The sequence below is a fragment of the Maylandia zebra genome, linkage group LG17 (assembly GCF_041146795.1).
Source record: "Maylandia zebra isolate NMK-2024a linkage group LG17, Mzebra_GT3a, whole genome shotgun sequence".
In the NCBI taxonomy this organism is placed as follows: Eukaryota; Metazoa; Chordata; class Actinopteri; order Cichliformes; family Cichlidae; genus Maylandia; species Maylandia zebra.
The window spans coordinates 14,561,399-14,588,208 of NC_135183.1; the positions used below are offsets into that span (position 1 = coordinate 14,561,399).

Genomic DNA, 26,810 nt, shown 5'->3' on the forward strand with positions numbered 1-26,810 from the left:
TCCTTATTGGTCTGTGATTTAGTATTGATACATATGCTGACTCACTATTTTTGTGAATGTGTAAGTTGACTTTGAACAATTCACCTTACCAACAGCGGCATTCTTTTACTTTATCTTTATATATTCATTATGCTGCAGTTTGTGATATGTTTTCAGGTAGTTGACTAAGTTAACGTCTTTGTTACACAGAAACAATTCTACAGCACAATGTACAAAGATCCACTTTGAGAGATAAGTGTTTCACCTTCTGCTGTGCCGTTTGATTTTTGTTTTGACAGTCTTATCTGTGGTATATTGCTGCTGTCAAGTGCAATGAAACTTCACACTGCATGGTGCAGAGAACAGCTGTTATTGGCATACGCAGGTATGTCGTTAGGTGCTCATTTACGGATCACTTGATTTGCTTTGCGCTACTAATATTAATTGAAAATGGTCTCAGTTATCACTTAAATGAAAGTGAATTAATTGCACTGACCTAAAATCAATGTCATTAAAAGGACATCTTAAAGAGACACATTTCTAGATCTAGAAAATCCACATGTTGTTCCCTTATTGATCACTTATTCACAGCATCATCGTGGTATGGAAGCTCTGTCAGTGAATAGTTTGAATTATTTAAAAAAGCAAAGGCTCTGTATCCCTTTAGCAAGATATACTAAAGAATAACGATTCCTTTTCTTACACCAGTTTGACTTCTTCCACAAAACACATCATTGCCATTTACACCACAAATACAAAAGGCTCTGATAACATTCAGGTTACCGTGCGTGCAGGGTATAGCAGTGTACAGTGGTCAGTTTGCAGATTGTGTCCAACTTATTACCCCTATACTCCTCCAGTGCCCTTGGAAAAATAGTCTCTAATGTCACATTCCAGAGCCAGGGTTTGTCAGTTCTGAGCTGAAAGAGGATCTGATCCTACTACAGATACAAAGTTCTAAAATAAGAAAAATGGAATCTTACTTTCACGTGATTATTCAGAACTATGTTTTTGTTGTTGAAGAAATTCATCAAGAATTGACTTTTGGCATTTACAACAAACAAAGGTAAAAGCAGTTTTGTTGTGAATCTGCACAGCAGCCTCAACTTTTTAGCGGAACTTCGGTTCTTGCAAGTGAGATAAAAAGTGGGTATCTTAAAAGTCACAGCTAAGATGGAGGAAATGCAGCATGTAATGCATGTAATGCATCATTAACTCAAGTCATAATACCAGGATTTGTGTACATGTGTGCATGTGATAGAGAAAGGTTCTGTCAAGTACTGTATGATGGGTGCGATGGAGTGTTTTTCTGTGATAATGCTGTGAATTTGTTTTCAGTTGCAGAGCTGAGAGTCTGTAAATCTTCACTGTTTTCTGTTTATGTCTTCAGTTTTTCTGCAGCACAATTTTTTTTTTACATCATTTGTTAGAAACAAAAGCTATATGGGAACTAGGACAAATTTCTATTTCAATTCCATTCTGAATGCGTCTCTGTTAAAATGTTTAAATCTGCTGAAATGCATCGTCCTGCTGTAACATGGTCAGTGTTTGTATCCAGCAGGCTGCTCTGACCTCATTGTTGGCATTGACTCAGACCCTGCAGCTAATGACAGATGTCCTCTATTTCGCCTCTTTTTGTCTTTATGTTTCTGTTTCTTTTCTTTCTTCATCCAACTTGCTTTCTTTTATTTTCTATCGCTCTCTTTGTCCTCCTACCTGATTTTTTGCACACTTCAGCATCTTCAGTCAAGTGTAAATGCAAATCTTCTATCCATTCCTCCTGTCACTTTCATTCCTTCTTGTCATGTGAGGATGACTGATGGCTCAAATGAGACTCAATCAGGCATTCAATGAAAGGCTCACCTTTAATGAAAGGCAGTCAAAAAAAATCCAGAAAAGAACAAAACAAACTACAACAACATATAAAACAACAGAATCTAACTCCCAGCAAAAACACAAAGAATAGAAGACGGCACTACAAAGAAATAAGGCAAACTGAGGCTTTCAATACATAGACACACTGAAGGCTCATGGGAAATGATACGGCTGGGGGAACTAAACACACCTGAACTAAAGGTAGGTAGCGAGACAAGGGAAGTAAAATAAATGACCCAGAACCATGAAACATCGTTTCATCTTTTCTGTAGCACTGTCAATTGTCAACTAAAACTAAAATTCTCAGAAGACCTGGATAAATGTGGCTATCCCAGCTGGACAAAGCTGAAAATCTGGAAAGGTGCCAGAAGACTGCTCCAGGTGATCCGGGAAAGAAGGACAAGCGCTGCCAGTGCAAAAACCTGTGATGATCTCTTATGTGTCAGGATTATCAGATCACCTGAGATCCATTTTTTTTTTCAAAACACCGTATCTCTGGCTTTCAAACCCCAAAACAACACCTACTACACCACAAATTGGTCCATCCCAATGATTGGGTCTCCTGGCACAATCCTAGTAATATAGTGTATGTCAGGTTAAGGTTAAGTGCCAAGAGAATCCTTGTGAATTATACATTATGAAAACCAAACAATGTTGTTAGGTCAGGATTCCACAGTCTAGTCATACCTGCAGGCCATTGTCCATTCATTCAGTGATGAGGATGTGTACATCCTGGACAGGGAGGAACATTAATGTGAACAGGGAGTCAAGGAGGATATTTATGAGAAAAGGAAATGACCATCTGTGAGCTGAGGAGGGGGCCTTAGAATATATATTTCACCAAATTACAATGCTGCAATTGCAACTGTCTGTGAATGGTACTCATGGCCAATAAAACCAACAAGATAAGCTCAAAACACATATCATATACATTTAGTAGTGTGCTTAAAAACAAAACTACAGGAATTATCTATACAATCATACTCTGATCATCTTTGTGGAATTAAGAGAAATAATATGGTTTTCCTTGTCTGAAAGGTTGTTAATCAGTATTTACTTAGGTGAATAAAAACTAAGTAATATGCAAAAAAGGCAATGGCAAGAATCAGGCTGGTAATGGCTCCAATCCTGCCTGCTGGATAGCTTTGGAAAATATGAAAGAGGGTAAAAATCATTAGACTTAACTGTATTTTTATAGGTTTTACAGCTTTTACTGATAAAGACTTCCCCCATAGCCGTTCATACTACACTATATAATATGTTAAGTAATAAATCAACAATTAAATGAGAGAAACAATTAAAGACCAAAGTATTGAGCTGGTAAAGGCTTTAATAGAAATTGTTTTGCTTTTCTGACATGTGATCAGCACATGTCATTACCTGGCATTCAGTCAGTTGTACTGCAACTTCTTTATTAAGCACCTGAGACAGGCTGATTTATCCAGGGCTCAACATTGCTTCCAAGGACCTCTGATTAAATTAGCTTCCCAATGAGCTCAGTGAGCACACTTTAATTCCAGACTAATTTCATTAGCTTCATTCTAGCTACCCGCTTCCCGACCTAAAGAAATTCCCACTGATGTCCACACAAACACACAGACAAGCTTTTTAATAAAAGTTGCCCTTGCACGCTTTTATTAAAATAGTCAAAAAGTAGGAGAGGTTCCTGTCAACAGTATTGATTCTGTAGTGTTCTCCCTTGTATATATCCTTGAGGGTAGCATTCTTGCTCTGACTGCTGACTTCAGGCTGTTTGGGTCAACACTGAGCCCACTGTATTGAGAATTCAGGTGTAGGTGCAATATGTGAATCCTTCTATGCACAGAACAATGTGGGTAAAAAGGATATTAAATAAGTTGATTCTGCAAAACAAGAGTGAGTCAGTGATAGTATTTTTAAACTGATTTTATACAATGGATGTTCAGCTAAAAAAAAAAGATACAAATAATTACATGTTATGGTCCACATTTTTCGGCTAGCTAATGTTTTCGATATATTTGTATGGTATTATTAATATTTTGGCAAACTTAAAACTAAATCTAACATAAAAGACAAACACCTTCTGAATTTTGTTCAGATGGATGATATTTTGAATATATGCAGTGTTTCTTTTTGAACTTGAATGCTTTCTTCACACCAAAACTGCTGGATGTTGTTATATATCTTTTTTTAGAAAGAAAAAAACTAATGCAAGGGTACCCTTCATTACCAAAGAGATCATTGTTCAAAGCAATAATAGGCAAAAAAAAATCACTAAAGCACTTCTGGATGGATGCAAACTGCATTTCGTTGCCCTGTACCTGTGCATGTGCAATGACAATAAAGTTGAATTCTATTCTAATTCTATTCTAAAAGCATAATGTCGTTATGCTAAAAGGTTTTCATAGTTTTGGAGGTTTACACACAACAAGCAATTAATCTGTGGAAATAAATACTGCATGTAAAGTAGCTCAAGGCTGTTTACAGGCAGAGGGCTGCAGAATCGATTCTGGAGTAGACTTACTGACAAAATGAGAGATATAAGAACTGGTTTCTTCCAGTGAAGTTGCAATGATGTTTGTTGCCAATGTTTGATACACGCCACAAAGACAGAGCAACATTATTTTATTCCCTCTGACATTGTTTAAAATTAACATAACACAGTATTTATTTATGTATTTTGTAGGGGTGCAACGATATTCGTATCGATATTGAACCGTTCGATACAGTGCTTTCGGTTCGGTACGCATATGTATCGAACAATACAACATTTGTAATTTATTTTATCAACTTTCCTTCTGACGATGCTGTCTGTGTTGAGCGCTCAGTGAATCTGCGTTCGACTACTCCGCCTAGGCTGCACTGTCGAGCGCAGATCCACTGAGCGCTCAACACAGACAGCATAGTCAGAAGGAAGAGCGCAGGGCAAGCTAGCAAGACAGAAGTTAAGCTCTCCTTGCAACATGGACCTCCCCCACCCTCATTCAGATCTGGCGTTTGGAATTATTTTGGTTTTCATGTGACGTATGACCCTGAAGGTAAGCGAGTCATGGACTAAAGTAAAACAGTATGTTGGATGTGCCACGCAATGCTCAATTACATGGGTGGGAGCTAGTGTGTTAGCGCAGTTAGCTCGTTAACGTGTTGGCCGTCTAGCCCCATGCACGGGCGATCGGCGGTAGCTCGTTAACGGAGATTTGCCGTGTTGTGGCGTTAAGGTCATTTCAACGAGATTAACCTGAAAGCACTAGTGGGAACACAACGAATATGACTACACATTTACGCCGACATCATCCTAGTGCAAAGACAAGTGGAAGCAGACAAAAACAAGTAAGCATGCTACTAACTTTAGCCGAGTCATTTAGACAGCTGTTAGCACATGATTCTCCTTATGCTGCTGAGAATATAGCCCAGAAGAAGCGGATAGTATAGCTTTTATTTTGGAAAGAGACATTTCTCTGTAATAAACTCTCTTTTCCAAAGATGAGTGATTCCTCAATCAGATACAGGGCTTGCAATATCGCTAGCCCGACGTCCCGGGGCTAGCGATTTTTTTCAGTCGGGCTACCAAAATCTATCTCTGCCCTGCCCGTCGGGCTATTGTAGGAAGGAAAAATATATGTCAATGCTTTTGCATTCTTTCAGAAATGTAGCTGGGTAATTATGTCATTGGCATCGGTGAGCCACTGTCAATATGTGACATATTGAAATCTCGTTTGAATTTGCGCTTGTTTTTTTGCTTTCACTTTGCAATCGCACGAACTGTGTATAGAGAGCGACAGCACTGATCTGTGAGTGATGATAATTTGTGCACCAATTCCTCTGACATCGTCTTATTAATCGTTAGCTTACTATGCAAACATGACAAGTGAAATCTCCCACAGCTTAAACATGTGAGAGGTTGATCGCGCAGAGAATCGCTGAGCTTATGTGAGTGCGTGTGTAAAAGCAGCAGGATTTATATTTGACTACGATGACCTGGATGACTGAGAACCTTCACAGACAGATATATATTTTAGTTCTGCTGAGCCAAATAAGACAGGTCAGGGTGAAGAAGTGACAGCCAAAGAAAAGCTTACCACAAAACGGAGAAGTTATGACAAATCAGACTATAAGGCAAAAAGAAAGTGCAGCTTTATGGTTTCATGGACAAAAGAATTTCTGTGACTGCAATATGACGAGCTAAATAACCAGGGCTGCACATAAGTGGTCCGCAGGTGCGCAGTCGCTGTCAAAATAAAAAACACGCACAAGGGTTAGGGTTAAATTTAAAAACTGTACTTTTGAGTTAAAATATATATTTATAATTTTAATAAATGACAAATTAAAAAGGCATGAACATTTTTTTTGTATCGAAATAATATCGAACCGTGACACCAAAGTATCGAACCGAACCGAACCGAACCGTGAATTTTGTGTATCGTTGCACCCCTAGTATTTTGTGGCCTATTATAGTAGGGACTAAAGAAAAGAACATTTCAATTTTGACTTCCTGTCTTAAGGTACAACAAGGATTAGATAGAGGCCATTTGTAATGTTAATAAATTCTTGACCAGCCTATTCAAAAAAAGTTTACACACCTGATAAGGATACTTTAAATGGGAAGCAACCAAATACAAGTAAAAGTAAGAATTTTAGACGTAGGCGAAAAGCATGAAAACTGGGGTATGTCCACTGTCCCCTCTATCCTATGCTTGACCCAAGCAACAACCAACCAAGCAACAACCTTCAGGGCTTAGAAATAACATAAGACTCAGTCCTTACAGAAGTTCATGTTTACAACCTGGTACAAAAATGGTACAGTTGTCTACGGATAGTTTCCCCCTTTATAAGAAGTATATGATGTTAGAATTAACTGGATAGTTTTGAGGCTTAAAGTTAAGGGTGTTGGTGTCCTGACTGATAACACACTGTAGCCATTAGCTGACCTTTGCTAATGTGAGTTACTGAAATAGATCTCTCCATTGTTTTTGGTGCCTTTTGGAGTAAGTTAATGTCAAATGCAATCAATAATAATATGACTTACTGTGCAGTACAGGTTGTTCCAAATGTTTGGGCTACAGTTTTGATGAGTTAAATTCTAGCATTTAGAATATACACACTCATTGACGTGTCATATGGCAAATGGTCTCCCTCTCTCTCGTGAAGGATGGGTTCTTTGGTTTTGGGGTTTTTTTTGCTCTTCCAAATCTTAAATGCTCTTTTGTGGTTCAAAAAAAAAAAAGAATGCTAAATGCCAGAATGCTAAAGTTGAGGCTCCATAATGTGCCATCGAGAAACCAATGGAATTCTTAATGTGGCTTAAACTTTTTATTTATTTATTTATTTTATATATACAGTGTAAAGTTTAAATTCACCTTTCCTTTGGTATAAAACTACATACACACCTGTTTTATGTTTTATGGCTACATCTAGGGTTATACATACATTTAGATAGACACCTACCAAAGTACTCCAAACTGTGGTCATTTGTGCCAAAGTAAATGTCTTCAGGACTACATCGTGTAACAGAAAAATACACAAATGGCAGTGACCCAAGGTCATATCTTTTGCAGAAAAGGGGTTTCTTTTTGGCTGACAACAGAACCTGTAGTAAATCTGTCGAAAACTCTGAGTGTATGACACGTCTCCAGGTCATCTGATAATACAATTAAATGTGTGCCTATTGGTTTAAAAGTAACAAAAGGACAACTGCCAAAGAGGCTTTTGAATATCAGGAAAAGGTCTAAAGTTTTTAGCCAAGCCACAACTTTTGCATGTCAATAACAGTGAGGTTGATGAGGTCACTACTCAAAGAAAGCTAAGTTTCTTTCTTCCACTCTTTCAGACGAGCTGTAAAGATTCACAGGGTCATCGTTCTAGTTTCAGTGTTCAGACAGCATTTATGTATTATTTAAACCTGGTACCCAAACTGTATCTGTATTCATTATTCAGAAAGAGGAGTGAAGGCATAAAAAGATGAGTATGAATATGAAGCAGGTCTCACTTTAGGACATGAGCACTAGGGCTCCTCCCAGGCCAAAACTTTGCTCTCTTCTCTTGGCATTTGCTTTGTTGACTCTTTCAGCATCAATACCCGCTATTGAATTGTACTTGAGTCAAAAGTTGAAGAACTTTTCTATTGATTCAAGATGAGCAGTGAATGAGCCAGCTGCAGCTGAGTCTCTGAGGTTGTCTGCTTTCATCTCAGAGATCAGCAGTGAAACTGTTTAATAAGTGATGAAGCAGCCGCTGGCTGTGGCTAGGTCTCCTTATAGAAATAAGCATCTTCATTTGTAGATGCACAGCAAGGTGTTCATTAGGGCAGAACTTTTTGAATACATGTGTACATCTCAGCAAGTTTTTGTTAAATCTTGAGATCAGCAGAAGTGGCCTTTACTTTGGGGACCAAAAATATGTAACAATGTGGCGAATGCATTAAGTGAAATGGAATGCCAGAGGCTTAAAATAAGATGAGACAACGTGCAATTTTTCACCATATGATTAAAATGGCAGGTTTTGTGTTGGTAATGAAGCAGAAATGCTAGCTGTCTTACTGAGGCATTGACTCTCAGGAGACAGTGAATCTGTCAATGAGGATACTCGCTGTTGATCGCAGACTGGCTCACATGACTATTTATTAGGATTCGGGACTTTGAAAACAAAAGTCAAACTATGTATCCTGACTTTTTCTTTTTAACCAAATGGAGCAAAGCCTGAAATCTTCTTTGGGCGGGAAGCTCATACCTCTCCTCACATTCTGTTTCATGCACATCCTCTGAATTAGTTTAAGTTGCAGAATTCTCCATCTCTCCCTCATCAGTGCAGTTGCTCTTTTATCTCCATTCACAACCTCAGCATCCACCTGTAGGCTTAGGGTGGATGTTTATGCATCCCTCCTCAATGCATATGTTTAAGATATCTGCAGGGAGCGATTCAATAGTCTGCTTCTACCATAAATGTTTTCAAATGTGAGCTGTCTGAGTCATTCAGTGTACAAAAACTTTCTTACACAGAGATATTATGACTAACAACCAAGTTAAACCTGTTAAATCATGTGTTGTGGAATGTTTAATGTTTGGATAGTATGTATGTTTATGTTTACCAGCAGTCTTCACTGCGTTTATTATCACATGCAGCATATTTTGGGACGTCATCAACACTTGTAAATCAGTGGAACATTTTGAAACCCCCTGGCAGGAATATGAGTCATGTAACTTATGTACACCTGGACCATTCATGAAAAAACTCAGAAGTACTGTTACAGTCCATGAATTTTACAATCTTTGATAGCATATTGGATCGAAACACTTGTACTGTATCTTACTTGAAAAGGTAATCCTATACTGACATTGATGGAAAATAGCAGAGATGAGGACCAAATTAAAAATGTTGACAATAATAATAATGTGACAAAACAATAAATTAGAAACCAAGATTAACTGTGAAGATGACAGTGATAATGTTACATTGAAGATGATAATACAGTATGGTAATTGTGATGATGATGATGATGATGATGGTGATGATTTAGTGGCTGTGGTGACACTGTTTATCATTTTGTTGTTCAAGGTGATAATGTTTATGAAGCTGACAATGCTGATAATAAAAGCTGTCATAATGACAATGATGACTATAATTACAACCATGCTGAAGGTGATGATTTTGAAAACAACCAAAGATGATGGAGACGTGATAATGATTCCTCTAAATCTGATGGCAAAAGTGGTGCTTATGCCAGTTTAGAAAATGTTAATGATGATAATAACGAGGAAGGTACTCATGAGGAGCTTAGTGGTTGGCTATGTTTTTTCAGATCTAAATGAATTATCATTTCTTGTCATAACTTACAGCAGTCCTGTGTTCAAATATGATTAATTACTCATAATGAGGACCAGGAGAGTGCAATTATGGGGTGATAAAATAAGAGCTTAGTTTTGATTAAAAGGGTTAATTATCATGACCTGCCTATGCCATGCTGTTTGTATGTGTGGGCTATTAAGTGCATATTTTCTTATTAGAGGTCTGCCACCACCTTTTCCTTAATGTCAATTATGTGACTGACTTTTTAAATGTCACTTAGAAATGTCATATCTTAAAATAATCAAATGAAGGCTCACCTGGCTCTGCTCTGTCCTTTATAATTAAAAAAAAGCTGTGAAAAACAATCAAAAGCAGCAGTGTGTACTTCTCACTATAGCAAATTAGTTTTTTATTATTGTTATTTTATTATTTATTATATTACCTCAGTTTTAATGAAAAGCTAAAAACTAAAGACACATTATACCCGAAATGAGATACAACATCCAATATGCAATATGTACAAGGCAAAAATTCCAACTGCCACAACATCAGTAAGTAAGAATGTAATTCCAACAAAGATCAGAATCATCATGGATTCAAGTCTGGGATGTGACCTTCACCCAGGAAACTAAGGGTTGTGTACTGTGTGGGACTGGTTATTCTTTGATTACATTTAGAAAATTAATCTTCTTAGTTACTTTAGGTAAAGGCCATGTTTAGGGTTAAGCTACAGCCTTTCGCAACTTTACTTCCAACATTGTAGAAAGCTAAAATCCATCTATCCATCAATTTTCTTCTGCTTATCCAAAGTAGGGTCGTTGGCTGGAGCCTGACCTATCTGTCGGGGCAAGAGGTAGAGTACAATCTAGAAAGGTCACTAATAGATTGCAGGACTAACGCTGAGACAGAAAACCATTTCTGCACACATTCACATCTTCAGCCAATTATAAAAATAATCTTATTTATGTTTTACTATGTATTACTATGTTTTGGGGCAGTGGAAGTTAGAGTACCCAGAGAGTGAGAGTACCTGGTACCCAGGGAAAAAGTCCACATTGTACAGTGCACCCTATATGAAAAACTAAATGCACTAAATGCAATGTATACATGACTGTATACATATCTGCACAGTACATATAATTTTCTCTTTATGCTCTAAATGGAAAATACTCCGTATGTCTCTTTCCATCTATCTCTTCTATCTATCTCTTCTAAATAATTTCCCCCAGGGATCAATAAAGTATTCTGATTCTGATTCTTACCCCCGTCCTGTATGTTCCACCACTATACTAGTGATCAGGAGGTAGAGCAGGTCATCTACTAATTGGAAGGCAGGTGGTTCAATCACTGGCTGTTCTAGTTGTCAGTCTGCAGGCCCAAGTATCCTTCGGCAAGATACTAAACCTCACATTGCTCTATGATGCTTCTATTGGAGTATAAATTTGTGTGACTGTTGGAAACCACTTAGTCATGAGGGAGGGAAAGTGTTTGTATAACTGAATGAGTGAATGAGGCATGTTGTATAAAGTGCTTTGAGTGCTCAATTACAGTCTCCATGTTTCTGAAAGTTTGTGTTTTTATACTAATTAGCTGATTCGTTTGGCACTAATGAGCTTAAAGGAAAACATTTTGCACTCCTGAAGAATTTTTTAATGCAATTTGCATTTTTCTACTGAGATCTAGGTGTGTGACAGCAAGTACCTCATAAAGTACTTAGAACCTACATAAGAGATATATAATAATTGTTGGATTTAGTAAAAGGCAAATGTTCTAGTAAGGTAAAATAACTCTGGACAAAGACTATGCATATGGATAAGCTATTCCATTAACCTTTTAACATTTACCAGCTCTCTACACACTGTATCTGGGTTATAATTAATAATTGACTAAAATTAATAATTAAACTAAAATTTGCATTTTATATCTTTCAGGTTAAGTTTCATATCTTAGGGTTTTAAAATTAGGCTTTTCTGTTAATAAAATTACTGGACGACTTCTGGTTTAGTGAACATGGGGTGAAAACGGGTTTTCTCAGTCCCCTTGTTGATCTCACAGACACCTGCTTTACGCACTTCCTCTCTCAGCTCCTGTTTTTTGGTGCAGTTTATTATTTATTTAGTTGATTATTTAAGAAAAATGGAAAATACCCCCTTAATACCAGACTTGGGGTGATTTCTCTGGGTCACCATCATTACTTGAAAAAAGTAATTAATTACTAATTACCAGTTACCTCACCAAAAAAAGTTACAGTTACTTTACTGATTACTTATTTTCAAAAGTAATTAGTTACCTTAATACTTAGTTACTTAGTTACTTTTTAAAAGCATGATACACAACCTGAATACGTAATAAAGCAATAGACCTTTTCAGCCCAATTCTATTTTTTCATTGCATCAAGCAAAAAGTAAATTATATGCACCAGTCCTTGACGTGAAGAAAAGGGGGGTAAACTACATCGCAGACAGGATTTGTTCACAGCTGCATTTTGCAGTGTGTTTCTCTAAATATCCTCAACTCTAATAATCAAGAACACTTGATCAGATTTCAGCTCTGTGTTCAGGCTTGCTCAGCAACTAAATGTGTATGAACATTAAAGCTGATTTTTCATTTCACTTTTTTTTTCTGAATGTGCTTGCACTGGGCCTTGGTAGTCTGTGCTGCTTATATCAATGAGCGAGAAGTACAGCTGCTTGACATGCAGAAGACAGTGCCATGCTCTGTGCAGCAGCTACAACTCAGATTATCGGTAATTGCAACCAGAAGAGCCAGAATGATTTTAAATTTTCATTTGCATGCAGTCCACATCTAAATGTTTCACCCCAGTCACAGTGCTTTAATGTATGGTCTGAAGCTGGAGGAATTAGATTTTAATAACTAAACAGCCTCATTGCACAAACAAACAAAATGAGTCTCAAATCATTGTGGATCGTGAAATTAGGTGATGATCTTAACTATGTGCTGCCATCACTTAAACATAACCACATATTTCAAATTGGCTTATAAACCATCCCCATGAAAATAAATGCATCTATTTTTGTTTTGAACATACAGTTGTTTAAAAAAAGTTTCATGAACACTGATTTTAACTCAGGCAATTGAGTCCTGCAGCTCTTTAGATGTTGTTCTGGGATCTTTTGTGAGCTCTTGGATGAGTCGTTGCTGCACTCTTGGGGTAATTTTGGTTGTCCGGCCACTCCTGGGATGGTTCACCACTGTTCTATGTTTTCACCATTTGTGGATGATGGCTCTCGCCTTGGTTCACAGGTTTCCCACATCTTTAGGAAAGCCTTTAGAACCTTTTCCATACTGAGAGAAACTTTGTTTCTCATTTGTTCCTGAATTTTCTTTGAATCGTGGAATAATGTCTGGCTTTTGAGGATCTTTTGGTCTGCTTCCTTTTGTTAAGTGATTCCTCGACTGAGAACAGGTGTAGCAGTAATCAGGCCTGGTTGTGACTAGAGGAATTGAACTTGGCTTTCAAAAAAATGTGATACACCACAGTTAATTTATGTTATCACCGGGGGGCAATCACTTTTTCACATGGAGCCATGTAGGTTTGCATTTTTTCCCCCCTTAATAATAAACACCGGGTACTAGGGCTGCTCGATTATGGCAAAAATGATAATCACGATTATTTTCACTGAAATTGAGATCTCGATTATTTGACGATATTTATTTAACAATAACAATGTATTGAATAATGACTTTAAAGATTGTCAAAAATAATATAAAATAGTGTGAAAATACTGATAACAGTGCAAATGTTTGCAATATAAAAAATAAATGAAAAATGTAAACATCTATGTTTAGTGAACTTTGCAGTGTTGCTCTGTGGTGCAGCTACGACACTGTAGCAAAGTTTACACACTATGTCTACTTGATCCACGTCTGACTCTGCGAACCCATAATGTTTCCACACCACTGAAGTTTTTTTTACCTCTGTTTTCAACCAACGGCAGTCACTCTCCTCTCCAAATGACTTCTGCTTAGCTTTCCGAGCTTCCCTCGGGTCCTCTTAATTGTTGTGACACATGTTCGAAATGCAGAGAGGTGCGCTCGATTTGCCACACGGAGCAGCGCGAGAGTAAAGCACGAGGGAGGGGCTAATAATCGGCTCAGTAATTTTTAATGATCGTTGAAAGCCCAGATCGTAATCGAGATTAAAATTTGATTAATTGAGCAGCCCTACTGGGTACTTTCTTACAGTTAGTGCAGTTAGGTTATTGGTTATTCTAAATTATGTGTGAGTGTAGGTTTGAATGATTCCCCATTGACTCAGAATTGGATGGATGGATAAATATTATAAAAGGAAAAGGTTTAAGTTCCAACACATTTGAAACCTATTCTCCTCCATAGAAGTTTGGCAGCTAAGTAACTCTGCAAGGCTTGCATAATTAACTGAACCATATCAGTCTTTTTAAATGAGTTGTATGAGAAAGTAGTAGGGATGTAAGAAAATATCGATACAACGAAATATCGCGATATTTCACGCAATGATACTGAATCGATATTTAAAATCAGTGTTATCGATTTTTTTAATTGAAAAATGACATGCATTTACTGTTTATTTCTTTTGTATGTTGGAATTCAAACTCCGGCCACTGGTTTGCAGTTTTCACCGCCTTTACTATGACGTAAAAACGAGGTCTCGCGATAACTGTAGAAGCGTCTAGTTTGCCAAAAGAACGAAGTAGAACAGTCACTGGACATGTGTGATGCTAGCTAACTGATGACTGAAGAGGAGAGGATACAGCCGGCCCCCGCAGCTTTCAAAGCTGATGTGTGGACTCATTTTGGATTTAGGACAAAAGAAGGAAGTAAAGACTATGACAAGAGCTATGCAGTCTGTAAAATCTGCACCGCCAGAGTCAAATATTCCGGTAACACAACAAATTTACGAACACACGTGTCTAGACACCATAGCGACGTAGCGTCAAATGCTAATTTTAAAACGAAACGAGGCGATCCCTCTCAACGGACAATTGAAGAAGTTAACTTTTCGAAACTACCAGCAACTTCAACTCGTGCAACAAAAATAACGCAGTCAGTACTTGTTTTTATTTGCAAAGACATGCGCCCTCTGAGTGTTGTGGAGAATAAAGGATTTCGTAATATGATTAAAACGCTGGAGCCCCGTTACACCGTTCCTTCTCGACAACACATCACGGACATCGCTCTGCCAAAGCTGTACCAAGAAGTCAAAGCGACAGTGCTGGACTCTCTCAGCTCGGCTGAGACAGTTGCTCTGACATGCGACGCTTGGACTTCGAGAGCCACTGAATCGTACGTAACTGTTACAGCACATCACATAACGGACCAGTGGAACCTTCAGTCTCATGTACTACAAACCCGAGCCATGCATGACAGCCACACAGGTGAGCACATTGCAGCGTTACTAACTGACGCTGTGGCTGAATGGGGATTGAACGCAAAGGACCTTGTTGTTGTTACCGATAATGCACCAAACATGGCTCTCGCGGCTAGACTTGCAGGCATAACGCACATACAATGTTTTGCACACAGTCTGAATCTCGCCTCACAGAAAGCACTGAAAATACAATCCGTGGTGCGACTTCTCGGGAGGATCCGACGTGTAACAGCCTTTTTCAGGCGCAGCACCACAGCCAGCAACCAGTTGAAGCAGAAACAGCGCCTCCTTCAGCTACCAGCTCACAGATTGATCACGGACATAATTACGAGATGGAACAGCTCCTATGATATGATAGAACGATTTTTAGAACAGCAACCAGCCATCTGTGCAGCTCTGCTTTCTGCAGAAGTTAGGAAGAGTGAAAAAGAAATTTTCACATTAAGTGAGTCTGACATCACATGTGCAGAAGAAGTTGTCAGGGCACTCAAGCCTATGAAGGACGCCACCCTGGTGATGTCAGAGGAGAGTATGCCAACCCTGTCCATCATTGCTCCTCTTCATGCCAAGCTTGTGATGGGTGCACAAGAAAGTGTTGATGATACACCGACAGTAAGGGACATTAAGACTGCCATAGCAGAAGATCTGGGAAAGAGATATGTAAATGAGAGGGAGACACTATGGATGGCATCAACTGTTGATCCTCGGTTTAAGGACCTGCCCTTCCTGTCTGAAGCAGAGACCAGTGAGACCTATTCCAGACTGTTGGACACTGTGGTGACTGTGATAAAGAAGGAAGAAAATGTAAGTAAATAAATTAATTTATTTGGAAAAATTCAACTGAAGTTATAAGCAAGTGAATAAAGTAAAAAGCAAAAAAAAATGCATATTGATGACATTTGTCATCAAATATTAGTGAAAAACAGGGTGAATCTTGGATTTGAATTTTGACTTTCTGACATTAATACTATTTGAATTTAATGTTTTTCAGCAGCAAAAGAATGAGGAGACTGACAAACAGGTGGAGGAAGAGAATGCCACAGAGGAGGCTCATCACCCACATATCAAAGACAACTTTGACTCCATCCCTCGGCCACCCCTAAAGAGACAGAGGACCTCATGTGCATTGGTGGACTTGCTCGGAGCTACGTTTGCCTCTACTAGTGACAATACTGCACCAAAATCAGAACATGATGTTGCTGCAGCTGAGATCAAGAGGTATAGAGATGAGACCCCTTTGCCTCTCACAGGAAATCCTCTCAGTTGGTGGAAGGACCATGAACAGGAATACCCTCAGCTATCCAAAGTAGCAAGGAGTTTCCTATGCATTCCTGGAACAAGTGTCTCTGCAGAGAGAGTTTTCTCCTCTGCAGGAGACATAGTAAATGCACAGAGAAGTGTCCTGAGAGCTGACCATGTCGATCAGCTTGTATTCCTGCACAAAAATCTGGAAATTGAAAAATAAACACTGAGAAAACACTACACATGTAAAATCTCTGATATGAGAATGTTTGACATTTTGGTTGAGTCTCATAAGCACTTTTATTTAGATGAGTAAATTCCTTTTTTCAGGTTGTACTAAAAGTGTTCCATTGATGGACACTGCAGAGCTGTACTTTATTTTATTAACACTTAATTGTAATAGCACTTTACATTTTTTGTTAATGTTTACTTGGATGGATTCTTCAAGCAATTTCATTTTTGATTTATATTTGTTTATGTTAAGGACACATAAAAAGTACTTTGTTTTGATGCTCCATAGAGCAGTTTTTGGATAAGTATTTTACAATCATAGTACTTAGAAAGACTTCAGTGTTACATGTTTACTTTTTTCATGTTAAATACTTGATATTTCAGTAAAGTAGTTTTTGTTTGTTTATTTGACATGACTTCTAATAAGGCAGATGTTAATTTCTCCATTCATTTTGAACTTAGAGAGTGTTTTTGTTTCAGATGTTTCATGTCAAGCATTAAACAGTTTGGACTGTTTACTGTGAGTTTTCCTAATTAAATTGAGTCCTACTAAACACAAATATCTGTCTGGCTTTCAGTATTTCAATATATCGTATCGTCTACCCTGTATTATGATACATATTGTATCGCCAGATTCTTGCCAATACACACCCCTAGAAAGTAGGATATTTTTTTTGGTGGATAACTACCTGGAAAAGATTATATAAAATTAGGGTAAACTAGTAAACTGTCTGTCTTATTCTAAGATGTCTAACCAAAACCACATGAGTCATACATGACTGTCAAACTTTGGTCTTTGTTAATTCAGTATTCTGGTTTTCTGAGGGAACAGTTACAATCCGAATGTTTGCCTTACTTTATTTGTGTCATGATGTCAGGTTTTGGACCCAGCATTTTCAGTTTGGGACTTTCACTTCTGTTATTCTCTGTTTGACTTGATTTGTTGTAGTTTCAGTTTCAGTTTTGAGTTTATCTGATATTATACTTTTGCTTAGATTGTGTTTCCATTAGTATTTGATATATCTAGTTTTTCCATAGATTACCAATGTGTGTTTTCTCTCTGTTCTTAATATCATGATTATCTAGTTGATGTGCTTGACTTTTGTTGATTTGTATTAATTCCTTTATGTCACCATTCCGTGTTTTGCTGCTTCCTGATTTATTTTGTTAGTCTTTTCCCTGTGTTTGTTGTTTAGTTTTGTTTCCATCTCTCCCGGTGTGTTCCATCTCCCTGATTACCTCATGTGTGTATTTTTAAGCAATCAGTTTTCTTTTATTCTATGCCAGTGTGATCATGCTGTATAATCCTGGTTGGTTTGTTTAATTCAGTTTTCTCTGTCATCTCGAATGACAATTTGTCTCACACATAACATGATCATTTATCAGAATAACCATTTTGTTTAACTTCAATATGTAGTTAACATCGTTTAAACAAATAACAACCAAAACAATAAAATTAAATTCATAAAATTAACTATAGTAACTTGCTATGCTGTAGTCAAAGTTTTAAAACATTTTCATTATACAGTATTGGTCCAACTGTGTGTGAATGTTGCCTTTGTGAGCACTGGCGGCACTATGGGTCACAACCAATGGAAGTACCAGTTCTGTAACACATGTCCAACCCCTCTTCACTCAGGCCAGCAGGCAAAAAAGATCCTTTCAAAGAAGCAGCATTGTTGATGTCAGACTCTTTCAGGCTGCCCTCTGGCTGACACCCACACACCAGCATGTCCCCTTTCATCCTGTAACCATGAATATGCAAGATTTGTATTATTTATTGAGTGGAATTGTTCATGAACCTGATTCTTTTCCTTCCCTGCTTTATGTCTTTCTTTGTCTCTTTTGTAAAAAGGAAATCTGCCAGTACAGTTTTTCCCACACACAAACGCATTACTGCATTGGGAAACCCGGCTTTTTTTCCCATCAGGATCATGAGGTCCGATGCTGAGCTATGATTATCCCCAAAGACTGTCTTCTTCTTCTGTGAATCCATTTCCCCTGGAGTTTTCACCTGTAAAAGAATATGGATTAATTGTCATTTTCCGTCAGGTAGTCACACTGTCATGATGTTCTGATGGCAAAGGCAAAAAAAAAAACGTTCCCTTTTTAAGTGTGGTCGGGTTGTTGAACTGCATAAGCAGGGTCTCTCGCAGTGTTGAGGTGAGATGCAGTAAGACAGTTCTGCTGCCCTCAGTTGAATGTATGGCTATTCAACCTATGCAGCGAGCTAAAGATAAGAGGAGATGGTTCCAGGAACGACAGGACGCATCGCTTTGCCTTTGTGTCTTTTTGTCTTTTAATTTGTAAGACTGTGAACATACAGTAAAATAATACGTAAGCATCAGTATCGACATATTTTGTAAACAAAAACAGAAGTTAGCAACATAGCTTTCCTTGTGCTTTACATTCACCATAAACATCTTTCCTTATACGTTCAAATACCCTTTTAAGTAACAGGAAAGTAACAAATCTTACAGAAAATAAAGCTACACATTGATTACTTACAGATTATGGCTGAACAAACTCCCCAACGATGTAAACTGGGCTTAAAATTGTGCAGCTTGTTTTCTGCTCCAGGCATTTTCTCACACTGCCTGCATGATCTTTTCCTGCTGCTTACAACACATCACCAAAGGGGGCAGTTAGTGCACACAAAATAACTAAAGAAGAAACCACAAACTGAATCAGAATCAGAATACTTTATTAATCCCAAAGGAAATTAGGGTTACACTAGGCAGCGCGCTAATGGCGCATGCGCACTTAAAAAGGAACCTTCTGACCAAACTAAACACAAACAACACATTGAGAAAACATGTCAGAGAGGTAGGCTGATAGGGAAAAAAAAAAAAATACATAACATGAGGTGAGAGGAGGAGAAAAAACTCCACTCAGACTGAGCTCCTAGTGGGAGAACAGTTTGATAACAGAAAAAAACACCTCAGCACAAAAAGCACATGACTATCAATACACCATGAAACACAAGACAAGCAACAGGGGCGGGTAAAGGGTAAGAGAAAGCCGGTGTAGACAGCGCACCGGTCCTGCAGCATGTCTGCGCTGCACCAGTCGACCGCCATCTTCCCTGGGAGGGGACAAGCATCGAAGGCATTTGGAAAGGGAGGGGGGGATGAGTGTGTATCAGTGTGTGTGTGTGTGTCCACAGTCCAGCTGAGACAGTGTCCTTCGCCCTGCCAGGCTAAGTAAACAGTCTACCAGCCAACCCAGGTGGCCTTGAGTGGGAAGGAACAGTCTAAACACAGTCGGTATCAGGGAGTTTTTGTTCGACTCCAGCCTTGAGCCCACAGCTGGCGCCGAAGGGGTAGCCGCAATAAATGGTGATTTTTGTTTTATGCGAGCAACTCATGAGAATTTCAGAGCTGTTCTTTAACACTCCAACACTGGCCTCTCAATCTCCCGTTGGAGAGCCGCGAGCTTTTCCATGATGTTATCAAACTTGCGATCTGTGGTCTTGTCATTCTTGTGCTCAGAGAGCTGATTCTGAGAACTCACAACTGCAGTGAGCTGTTCCACAATGTAATCCAACTTTCGCCCAGAGGTGTTGTTCTTGATGTAATCCAATATATGCTCAGAGGTGTTATCCTGAGCATTCACGGCAGCCGTTAGCTTCCCCAAGGTCTTAACCATGCTACATTCAATGAGCCCATTCGGAGAAGTTGCGCCTCGTCCCATCGATTCAATTCCAGCGGGCAGCCTTGGGGGGGGGGGGTTTGAACAGCCGGTTCCACTTTCTTAATTCTCCGATAAGCCAGGGCGAAGCCAGCTCCGATCAGCAAGAACCCTGTTATCATGGTTCCAAATAGGTAGATATCTTCAGCGTCCTCGATCAACAGTCCCGCCAGGCATACAACCCTCCATGTCTGCCACCCGTCCATCGTGTATCCGGCAGGGAAAGTACCTCCAGGGCACTCGGGCTCTCCTGAGCCCAGGCTTCTCGTTGAGAAAAGGGTGTCAATAGCATTCAGAGACCAGTTGATCAAATCCATAATTCTCTTTTAGGCTTAGAAACAGACTGCAAGAGAGTGTTCCAGGGAAAGTAATACACACGAGACAAGACAAGGACACAAGAGGCTAAGCAGGGAAGATAAGGGGAAGGAGGAGAGGAGAAAGGTACGACTGCCTTCACCAAGAGCTAAGGAAAGAAGGGGTAATACTGCCTACTATTGGGAAACCTGAGAAATGCGCCAGCCTAAGAAACCCAATAAAGCAGTAACAGAGGGGCAGAATAACAGTTCTTTAGAATTTCTTACATGATCCCGAGGATTATGGAACAAAAAAGTCAAGTGGAAGACCCCCAACAATTTCACCAACACTGATCCAGAGGATCCATTTGGCTGTCTGTCAAGACACTGGACTATCCTCCACCCAAATTAAGGCAATTACTGGCGCCGACTGCAGCCCCATAACTATCAGACGGCATCTGAGACTGAAGGGCTTCAAAAACAAACCAACATCTTCAAAGGCTTCATCTCCTTGAACATCACAGAACTGACCGTTTGGACTTTGCAAGAGAGCACCAAACATGGGACATTGAAAGGTGGAAGAAAGTTTTATTCTCTGATGAGAAAAAAATTCACCTTGATGGTCCTGATGGTTTCCAACGTTACTGGCATGACAAGCAGATCCCACCTCAGATGTTTTCTACGCGCCACAGTGGAGGGGGCGCCATAATGGTCTGGGGGGCTTTTTCCTTCAATGGAACAATGAAGCTTCAGGAGATGCAGGGGCATCAAACGGCCACTGGCTATGCCCAGATGTTGCAGAGAGGATCACTCATGACTGAGGGCCCTCATCTGTCTGGTAATATCTGGGTTTTTCAACAGGACAACGCTACAGTACACAATGCTCGCCGGACAAGGGACTTCTTCCAGGAGAATAACATCACTATTTTGGACCAAAAGGGGTCTGGAGGTGTAGTCCAAAACTTTTGATCAGCTGTAAAACAGCCTGTTTGAGTTTAAGCTTAGTTTTCAATAATACATTCTCCAAAAAATGTTTTATCTCACTACCATTTCTTTGTCTTTCATTTTTTGAAGCTCTACTTGGAACCTTGTAAAAACCCAACCATGCAAAATATGATTTTTTTTGCCATTTTTCAAGTAGTCTTTTGATTGTGACTTTACCATCCTCCACCTCTCCAGAGTCTCTTCCACCTGCTCCCTACTTTTACTATGGCTCACAATATTGTATGCAAAACTCATATTCCACAAAGACTCCTGCCTGACCTCATCTGTCAACCTGTCTATCACTATTGCAAGCAATGGTGTAATCCCTCCCCTACCATGAACCCATCTGCCACTCCTATCACAAGCCTCGCCACTGTTTCACTGTCCTTGTATATGTTCTGTGCAATCCTCACATACTTCTCTGCAACTCCTGACTTCTTCGTGCAGTACCACAGTATCTCTCTTGGCACCTTATTATATGGTTTCTCTAGATCCACATCCACAAAGACACAGTTCAGCTCTATCTGGTCTTTATATTTCTCCATCAACACTCTCAAAGGAAACATTGCATTGATAGTGCATGCAATGTGCATGAATCCATACTGCTGCTCACCGATCATCACCTCTCTTCTTTATTTAGCTTCCAAAACCTTTCTCATACAGTGGCTTTATGGCTTATTCCTCTGTACTTACTACAGTTTTGCAAATGACCCTTGTTCTTGAAAGTCTACACTTGTCCATTCCTCGGGCATCCTGTCACACTCCACTATTGTGTTAAAGAGTCTTATCAAAAAGTCTCCTTCTCTTCCTAGACATGTCCATACCTTCAGAGGTATGGTACATAAAGGTACCAACTGCCTTTCCATTCTTCATCCTGTCCTCACTTCCTCCTAATTAATCCTCCAGATTTCCTTATCTACTAACTGTCCTCCATCCCTCTCTTTCATTTTCTTCATCCATCAGCTCCTCAGAGTAGGGTAGACTGGGGTTGTTTGTATACTCCTGGATTGCAAAGGGTACAATCTTTGTGAGATATGGAAGCCATACTTCATTGGTCTGGTTATTAGTGTGTGGCTCAATACAAACCATGCTGCCAACAAAGAAACAAAAAATATCTCTGTCTTTACATACCCAGCTGCATAAATATTTTGTCTTTTGCACAAACTGCCTTCACTTGCTAGTGCATTTTCATCTTTATCCTTAATTATCCTAACTTACTGCACATCATTTCCAGCTTGATCTCTCTTGATCAGCTTGCCTACTCAATCAATACACATCCTCTTCTCTGTCCATCCTCATACACAATTCACTATCAGCCCTTTTCTTCAGTTTTTCCACCTCTTTGCTGCACACCTTGCTTTCCTGTCTACTTTCTTCTTTATCTTTCACCATTTAATGTTTGCACATGCCTTCACTTCCTCCTGTTGATGTCCAAAGCATCCCAAAGGCTACCATCTAGTGCTGCTTTGCTACATTCTCTAGAGCCACCTTGCAAGCACCTATCTTTCAGATTGCCTCTTTTGGATAAGATGTCCACATATGTGCTCATTCCTCCATTCTCACCCTATGTTCTTTCACCTTCTTGAAGTGTGTTTACCACAGCCATTTTCATCCTTTTTGCAAAATGCACTACCATCTGCTCTTGTCCTTAATGCCATACCTGTCTAACTACTATCACGTGATCACCTTTGTTCAATTCAATTTTATTTATCCATCCATTCATCCATCCATCCATTTTCTTCCGCTTATCCGAGGCCGGGATGCGGGGGCAGCAGCCCAAGCAGAGAATCCCAGACCTCCACCTCCCCAGCCACCTCCTCCAGCTTATCTGGAGGAACACCAAGGCGTTCCCAGGCCAGCTGAGAAATATAATCTCTCCAGTGTGTCCTGGGTCTGCCCCGGAGCCTCCTCCCGGTGGGACATGCCCGGAAAACCTCGCCTAGGAGGCGCCCAGGAGGCATCCTTGTCAGGTACCCGAACCACCTCAACTGGCTCCTTTTGATGTGGAGGAGCAGCGGCTCTACTCTGAGCCCCTCCCGAATTGGCCAACTTCTCACCCTATCTCTAAGGGAGAGGCCATCCACCCTTCGGAGGAAGCCCATTTCCACCGCTTGTATTCGCGATCTCGTTCTTTCGGTCACTACCCACAGCTCGTGACCATGGGTGAGGGTAGGGGTGTAGATCAATTTTATTTATTTAATGCCAAATCACAGCAGAAATTGCCTCAAGGCACCTCCCTCTCTTCATTATATCAGCCAACTCTTTTCGTTTACTAGTCATAGTCCCTGTTTTTAAATCTTTACTCTGTTACAGTTTTAACTTCTCTGCTGACAGTTTTACTGCAACTGACAGCTCATTAAATTATATATACAATTATATATACAATAGCAAACATCATTCTGTAACTCCTACTGTTAATGCGTTAGCTGGACTAATATTTAGCACATGTAATGTGTTAGAAGCTCTTTGTTAGCTTGTTAGCAATTCTACTAACCAATTGCTCCAATAGTCATCGATAGATCTGATAACTAGTTAGAACGCCACCAAACTCTTGTTTTAGGTAATGTTAGTACTCAGATAAAGCACAGAGGCTCTGAACTTATGTTATATTCAGCCCTATAGAAAGTTCTATATCTGACAGTGGGGCAAAAAGTATTTAGTCAGCCACCGATTGTGCAAGTTCCCCCACTTAAAATGATGACAGAGGTCAGTAATTTGCACCAGAGGTACACTTCAACTGTGAGAGACAGAATGTGAAAAAAAAAATCCATGAATTCACATGGTAGGATTTGTAAAGAATTTATTCGTAAATTAGGGTGGAAAATAAGTATTTGGTCACCTCAAACATGGAAAATCTCTGGCTCTCACAGACCTGTAACGTCTTCTGTAAGACGCTTTTCTGTCCCCCACTCGTTACCTGTATGAATGGCACCTGTTTGAACTCATCATCTGTATAAAAGACAGCTGTCCACAGCCTCAAACAGTCAGACTCCAAACTCCGCCATGGCCAAGACCAAAGAGCTTTCGAAGGACACCAGGAAAAGTATTGTAGACCTGCACCAGACTGGGAAGAGTGAATCTACAATAGGCAAGCAGCTTGGTGTGAAAAAATCAACTGTGGGAGCAATCATCAGAAAATGGAAGACATACAAGACCACTGATAATCTCCCTCGATCTGGGGCTCCATGCAAGATCTCATCCCGTGGGGTCAAAATGATCATGAGAACGGTGAGCAAAGATCCCAGAACCACACGGGGGGACCTGGTGAATGACCTGCAGAGAGCTGGGACCAAAGTAACAAAGGTCACCATCAGTAACACACTACAACGGCAGGGAATCAAATCCCGCAGTGCCAGACGTGTACCGCTGCTGAAGCCAGTGCATGTCCAGGCCCGTCTGAAGTTTGCCAGAGAGCACATGGATGATACAGCAGAGGATTGGGAGAATGTCATGTGGTCAGATGAAACCAAAGTAGAACTTTTTGGTATAAACTCAACTCGTCGTGTTTGGAGGAAGAAGAATACTGAGTTGCATCCCAAGAACACCATACCTACTGTGTAGCATGGGGGTGGAAACATCATGCTATGGGGCTGTTTTTCTGCCAAGGGGACAGGACGACTGATCCGTGTTAAGGACAGAATGAATGGGGCCATGTATCGTGAGATTTTGAGCCAAAACCTCCTTCCATCAGTGAGAACTTTGAAGATGAAACGAGGCTGGGTCTTCCAACATGACAATGATCCAAAACACACTGCCCGGGCAACAAAGGAGTGGCTCCGTAAGAAGCATTTGAAAGTCCTGGAGTGGCCTAGCCAGTCTCCAGACCTCAACCCCATAGAAAATCTGTGGCGGGAGTTGAAAGTCCGTGTTGCTCGGCGACAGCCCCAAAACATCACTGCTCTCGAGAAGATCTGCATGGAGGAATGGGCCAAAATACCAGCTACTGTGTGTGCAAACCTGGTAAAGACCTATAGTAAACGTTTGACCTCTGTTATTGCCAACAAAGGTTATATATATATATATATATACACACACATAAAGTATAAAACAGCTTTGGAGTTCTAGCTAATCTTAGCGCTTTGACCTGATTCTAAACTAAACTGGTCAATTCCTGATTATTCTCCAATGTTGAAGTAGTTCTTCAAAAACATTCCACATAATTTACTGAGATGAAATAGATCATGAATATGAGATAAAGATGGTGACATATGGTTGTATGTAAAGTATGCAGTATGTAAACTAGTGCAGTATCACACATTTAACACAATAACCACCACACCAGCTCGAGGCAACAGGGTCTCCTTCGAGCGATAAACTAAGGCACGCAATCCATCATAGACATGTCATTTTCCATCCTAGCAAAGTGTTGGGTCATGTCACACAGTCCCCCGACCCACCACCATCCACACAAACACACACGCACACATACAGTAATCCCATGTATTGCAGCCCTGTTGCGTGATAGAACCTGACAAGTTCCAACTCTCTCGCTACAGTAGTTCACTTATTCCAGGAAAAGCAAGTATGTGTTTGTGAATAAAACACTGAATAAAAGAGCACTTTGGTGTTGCTTATGCATCATGGATCTGATGCTCCATAGACTGGCTCTCTCGCGCACTTTCCACTTCCATCCTCGATGCCTCATGCAGCATCTCTTGTAGCTTTTCTTACACATTTTTCTTACTTCCTTCATCTGGGCCAATGGAAGCTCTGAAATCTCCCTCAGAGCTCCCAGGGGGCTAGGAAGGAAAAATCTTTAAGAACTCCAACAGAGAAAAAGTGAGGTTGATTTAGCGTTCATGTGTATGTCAGTTTGTGTGAAAAACAGAACACAAACACACAGACACACAAAGGGTGGACTGGGATTGCGTGCCCTCTCCATCTCCCAGTCACGCTAACTGTCCCTCTCGTCCTCTTCTCAACATGTCAGGTGGAGGAATCAGCGAATGCAGCAATGGCTTTTGACATCACTCTTTGCATGCCACAGGATGTAAATTGATAGCCTCTGCCTGGGTGCACAGCAGCATAAACCGCTAGTAAACAAAAAACCAAGAAGACAGGTCAACAAATCCAAGCTCAGCTTTCTACTAAAGGCATCATCTTTCTATGCTTTCTTTAATGAAAAAATACCAGGCCAGACACAAGAAAGAAGCTCAGTCACTGACCCTAAAATTTTACTGTAAGTACAAACTGAGGAAAAGGTATGATTGTTGCCGCAAAACATTGGCCTCTAGATTCATGTTTTTCTCTGTCAGGACATCTTGTGTATTTGTAATCAGATATTTTACTCATTACTCATATTTCACTTTCATAAAATAAACATTTAAAGCTTTTTCTGGTATATTGCATTATGTTGCTTGATTAAAATGATTTGAGTTTATTTGACT

General features: G+C 39.8%; 1 protein-coding gene and 1 non-coding gene across 3 annotated transcripts in view; both read left to right on the forward strand.

The window, feature by feature from the left end:
- pik3r3b (phosphoinositide-3-kinase, regulatory subunit 3b (gamma)) overlaps positions 1-26,810 on the forward strand; it is a 209,289-nt gene that overhangs the window by 110,582 nt on the left and 71,897 nt on the right. The gene's annotated exons all lie outside the window — the stretch shown is intronic.
- LOC106675274 (uncharacterized) lies at positions 14,327-17,016 on the forward strand. Its single transcript, XR_013093781.1, has 2 exons — positions 14,327-15,787; positions 15,975-17,016. It is a non-coding gene; the product is annotated as an uncharacterized LOC106675274 (transcript).